The following is a 5,741-nucleotide window of genomic DNA, read 5'->3' as shown; positions in this document are numbered from 1 at the left end:
CAACTTTTCCACTTCACAACCGTCCTCTTGCGTACACTTCAAACTTCAAACTAATCAATCTTGTACTACATCACATGCCCATTTAATTATAAATAAATATTCTCTTGGTATAGTAATAATTAATAAACTTAATTGATTTTCATCTCATTTTGAGTGATTAGGATCTTGGCAAGTTTTAAAACATATCTCCCCCTCTTCTCTTTTCAAGGAGCATGTCTATTACGTAAGATCAGATCTCTCTTTGTAAATCAATTAGTATAATTACATTTAAAATTTAGACTTAGCTAGCTAAAGATATATTGATTAAGGGAATAATCAATTTTTAATATATTAAAGAAATTAAAATGAATATTTATTTTTACATTTTCTATAAAATAAAATTTACTTAATAAGATCCTAAAATTTTGATAACACAAAATGGTCCCAAAACAATGAAGTGGGTATATATATGGGTAGGCTAGCTTTATTGATGAACATTATTAATCTGGGCATTGGATTCCAACAAGGTACATGAACCTATGCAAAGGGATTAATGTTATAGGGTAGGGTCACAACAACATTATATTGTTATTGTGTCAGTTAGGTTTCATCTTTTCTTAGAATAGCAATTCCCAAGTACACCTTTTGCTACGGACTGCTTCTTTAATCTATTGATTATTTAATTTATTTACTATGCTATATACATACATGTGGCTAAAATTTTTAGATATGGATAATTTTAATGTGAAATACGACAATATTTGTTCATTTTGGTATTTTACAATGCTATGATGGTAGTACAAAACGTCACTAACATTTTGTAAAACAAATATTTTTTTAAATATAAAAAAACAAAACGTCACCAACGTTTTGTAAAAAAATATTTTTTAATTATAAAATGAGAAAACGTCATTGACGTTTTGTAAAAAAAATATTATTTTAATTATATAAAGTGAAAACGTCACTGACGTTTTGTAAACACCCACAATAACGTTTAACACCTAATTTAGATCACTTTTAAAGACTTCACCACTCATAATCCAATATACAAAAATAAAAGTTCACATACATGTATCATGTATGCTTTATTATTAAAGTGATTCCATTCTCAATAACCTTCAATTAATCAATTCTCACATGTTTGTAGAATGAATGGCGAAGGTTCCTTGCTCCTTAAAATATAGCCCTTGCATATCTAGCTAGCTAGTAGATTGAATTTGCACGTGTGTCTGTTCCACTACGAACCACATTAATGATTCGTTTCTCTTCCTAACACTCTCTTGAGCCTTCATTGTGTGTATGTTGAAGAAGCATACAATTCCTCCAAGTTCGTAACAAAACTAATATAAGTTTCTTGATTTCTAATCTATCTGCTACTCTCAATGTTTGGTTTCTTGAGTCAATTTTGAATTTTGTATTGATATATTAGTTCAAATTTCTTCGTTTTAGGTCCACTAGGTGTAAATCCAAGATGTTTGCCGACCTAATTTGTATCCTAATTCTAATATGTAAAATTTCACCTAGATTAAAAATAAAAAATAAAATATGTCTTATAAGGATATGGAGGTCTTTCTTCTAAATGCGTTTTGATGGGTTAGGTTAGGTCTAGTGGTTGTTAGTTGTGTTTAGGGTTAATTGTTGTGTGGTTTTCTACCCTCCATCAAGAACAAAAATGTAAAATATGAAGTGATAAAGTGGTCAATATCTACAATTACATAATGGATCAAACTGGGCCAAACAACGATTACTTGTGGTAACTCTAGTGATTATTACTTATTAGTTGTGTTTTTAGTTGTCTATTAAGATTTGTATATTTTTTATTTATACTATATTTGTCTTGTTTATTACCCTTTCTTGTTTTTGGTAAAGGTTTATTAACATTTTTGTTTTGTTGGTTAAGAGACAAGCCCAATTCCATTTCATATTTCCTAAATAGAAGCCAAGCGCACATCAAGTGGGTACTTTGGGAATCCTGGGCTGAGTTTGTTGGTAGTGTATTTAGTGATGGCCATAAGGTGACCCAATGGGTTGTACTGAAAACTTCAAGTCCACTTTGATTTATATTTCAAAGAGTAATAACAAGTAGAATTTGCAGTTGAAGTTTTGATTGAAGAGTAAATACTCATAGTCGTTCCTGAGATTCACGCAAATACCCATAATAATCTCTAAGATCCCGATTTCCTCATTGTAATCCTCCAGATAGAGCTCCGAGCACTCAAACTGGTCCCTGACCATATTTCAGGTGATGACTCATCACCAGAGTGCTGACGTGGACTTTGATTGCCACGTGGGAGGGGTCCAAAACGTCGTCGTTTTGGGTTTGGCGCCCTTAAAAGCCAAAAACGATGCCGTACACAAACACTTCACTTCACTTATCTCTTCTTCTTCCACCCTCTGACTTCTTCTTCATCTCCCCATGAATGGCGTAGCCATAGGGTTGTATTCGCTGGGTTTAGGAAAATTTGAGAGAAGAAGTAATCCGATCAGAAGTTGTTATCGTTCTTCCCCTCCTTCACCACCATAAGCACGAGATTCTGACTTTGTGATTGGACTCAAGGTAACCTTCTTTTTTTTTTTTTCAATACAGTGTTGGTTGATGATATGCAAGTTGTTAGTATAGTTGAGGTTCTGGAGTTTTGGTCTCATTGTAGTGTCTAGGGTTTGAAGGCTGGCTGGGGTTTGTAGGATTGCTCTATTTAACCTGAATGAAACACGGATGAAACAGGGAGTTGTATGCAGGATTGGAAAAATATGTTTTCTTGTGGTGATTAATTTTTTTTAATGCATTAGTAGGCTTTCTTTACATTTTGTCTTAATACACGTTCCCTTGTATTTTCTTTTTGTATTTTCTGTAGGTAGCACCTTATGAACGTCCTGTACTAAGCAAGACTTACCTTTTTCCTGAGTGTAAGTTGTGATATTCTCTCTCCCTCTATGCTATAATTATCTTGATGTGACAATTGAATTTTGCAGCCCCTGCTAGACTTCCTGGTTTCCATGTTTGTGTTGGAAGTGGAAGAGAAAGATTGCTTCCTGAGTGGTATAATGAAAAAGGTGATTATTACGTTTGGTTCATCACAATTATTGGATAGTTTCAAGGACAGCTAGGCTCTCATGCTAAGTGAAAACAAGAGTAAATTAGAAAAATGATCCCTAACAATGATTTTCCAAATGCAAATTTAAATGTTTGATTGCAGGTATAGAGTTGATTCTTAGCACATAAATGGTGAAAGTAGACCTTGCTGCAAAATCTCTATTTTATTTCATGCCATACTGTTTTATTTCTTTATATGTTTTTAAAGAAGTGCATTATAATCTGATGTAAAGTTGCATAATTAACAATGCAAAAATACTTTACATATAATTGATCCTCAAAAACTATGTTGGGTACTCAAACCAAGTTAATTGAAGATTTATATGCATATAACAGTCCTAAAACTATCATTGCATGATTTGAAAAGGTTTCAACCTTGCTTTTTCAGGTGAAAGATTGGGGGTGTGGCTTGTTCTCTTTCTAACTGTTTATTTATCAGTAGGAATTGCAACTGCATTGATCCTTATAAGAGGAAAAACTATGAAACTCTTCTTCCAAATAGTTTGTGGTCCAATGTGTACCTCAAATCCTTTAGGTTGGCTTCTAAATTTTTTGAAAGGCATTAGTGCTGCTCGTATAAAAGAAATGCAACAAAATCTTTCCAAGGTTTGTATTCTGGGTTATGTACAGTCTTTTGCTGCTGAAACCTTGCAAAAACTTTCTACTGTTTTCCAATGCCAATGGCAAGTTTAAGCATAATTTATGCCCCGTGCAATATAACCACTAATCACCCTGCATATTTGTTATTTTTCTAAAATTGATATTTAGTTCAATGTCTTGCTTTCCTATTTGGCATTAATTGCTTTTATTTTATTTTTCAGTACTCAATGCATTTCCTGTATCCTTGTCCAGCTCAACCATTGGGTCCTGAAGACTTGGTATGGAGAATGGTTTGTTACTTTCTGTTTTGATATTTTTCGATATGCTTGACCCTCAGTATTCCTAGATTGCTTCTTTTAGGAACTGAATGGCATTGTTCTCCTTTAACTATGGCATTGTTCTGTTTATGATGATGCTACAGATGGCTGGGAAGGTGGTGAAGCTTCATTCCCGAAGATCACAACGTGTAGTTCAAGGGTATGAAAAAGAAGAAGAAGAGATGAAGTCGAAGAGGAGATGAATTATATGAAAATTTGGGGATTTAGGGTTACATATAATACGAAGGACCAACATGGGTACAAATTGAAAATTAGCCAGCTCAGCTAGCCGTTGGACCCTCCAGCGTGGCAATCCGAGGCCACGTCAGCGCTCCGGTGATGACTCATCACCTGAAATATGGCTAGGGACCACTTTGAGTGCTCGGAGCTCTATCTGGAGGACTACAATGGGGAAATCGGGATCTTAGGGATTATTATGGGTATTTGCGTGAATCTCAAGGACGACTATGGGTATTTACTCTTTGATTGAATAACAAAATATGGTATCTTTTAATACGTGGTATCCGAGTTCAAACCTTAAAAATAACTAAATAGTGGATAAAACTCTTAAAGTGTATGAATGTGAAGTGTGCGTGAGTTTATGATCATTTTGTCAAGCTCGTGAATTAACTCGTAAACTTATATAAATTTAGGAAGTGGAATCGAATTAACTCATACACAAATTCGTTTATGAGTAAACTTGACTAGATTCACATAAACTCGATCAAAATCGCGAGTTTAAGCTCGAGTTAGCGAATTTAATGATGGTGCCTGTGAGTTTTGGCCCACAACAGTGTTGTTTTGGCCGAAAATAAAAAAAAATGTAACCCTAATGGCTTGGGCTCGTCACTCACTCTCACTCTCTCACTCTTTTCCTCTTCATTGTTGTGACATCTCACCTCTATCATGTCTGTCGTCCGCCGTTCGCCATCAATCAATCACCTGTGCGCATGTCGCTCCCTACTCTCTGTTCTGCTTTTCCTCCTCGCATTCTTTATTGAATTTGTTCTGTTCGATTTCACTTCAAGTGGAGCATATGCCGTCTTCTGTGCTGCCGTTGTTTGTTGCGTTGCCGGTTGCTAGCGTTTCTCAATTCTTCTGTCGTCCGCTGCGTTTTCATCTTCTGTTCACGCATTGCCGCCGCTGTCTGACTGCACAATAGTGACAACACAACTACCTGGGACTTCTTCTCCATTCAGGTATGTTTTAAAAAATTCACAACTTAATTACTTCAATTTCTTACTTGATCTGTTTTATGTAATAATTATTACTTGTTACTGAACTCTGCAATAGTTGTTAATTCATTGTTAAACTTAAGTTAATTCTGTGATAGTTGATAGTTGTTACTGCATTTTTTATTTGTTAGTTGTTACTTAATTCATTGTTAAACTTAAGTTGGTTCTGTGATAGTTGCTAGTTGTTATTGTATTTTTTATTTAGGAATAATTCTGAATTTAATTATCCTAAAAGAAATAATATTTTTGATAAAGATGGTGAAGATGATGATGTTGATACTATAGAAGATGAAGATATTAGAGGATTTCAGTTTTGAATTTTTAGTTTATTAGAGTATATAGTTATTGTTTTTTTTTTTTCTGCTGTGTTTTATATTAAACTAAATGCTTTATCGTGAGGGATTTAAATGTATATTCTAAAGTATTTGTTGTAATTATTGTATTAATTAATGTACTATTTTAATTTATTATGTGTTATGAATTAAAAATGGTTAAATTTAAATGTCTATATTTAAA

At 33.7% G+C, this 5,741-nt stretch overlaps 2 long non-coding RNA genes across 2 annotated transcripts in view; both read left to right on the top strand.

Moving 5' to 3' along the window:
- Positions 2,798-3,215, top strand: LOC110264191. The gene is made up of 3 exons (XR_002349917.1): positions 2,798-2,886; positions 2,953-3,033; positions 3,177-3,215. It is a non-coding gene; the product is annotated as an uncharacterized LOC110264191 (long non-coding RNA).
- LOC110263650 overlaps positions 4,847-5,741 on the top strand; it is a 4,173-nt gene continuing 3,278 nt past the window's right edge. Inside the window, exon 1 of the long non-coding RNA XR_002349543.1 lies at positions 4,847-5,189. This is a non-coding gene — a long non-coding RNA (uncharacterized LOC110263650). The remainder of the gene's footprint in view (positions 5,190-5,741) is intronic.

The sequence above is a fragment of the Arachis ipaensis genome, chromosome B06 (genome assembly GCF_000816755.2).
Source record: "Arachis ipaensis cultivar K30076 chromosome B06, Araip1.1, whole genome shotgun sequence".
NCBI lineage: Eukaryota > Viridiplantae > Streptophyta > Magnoliopsida > Fabales > Fabaceae > Arachis > Arachis ipaensis.
Note: the sequence above shows the minus strand (reverse complement) of the source record. Positions and strands in the feature narration are given on the sequence as shown.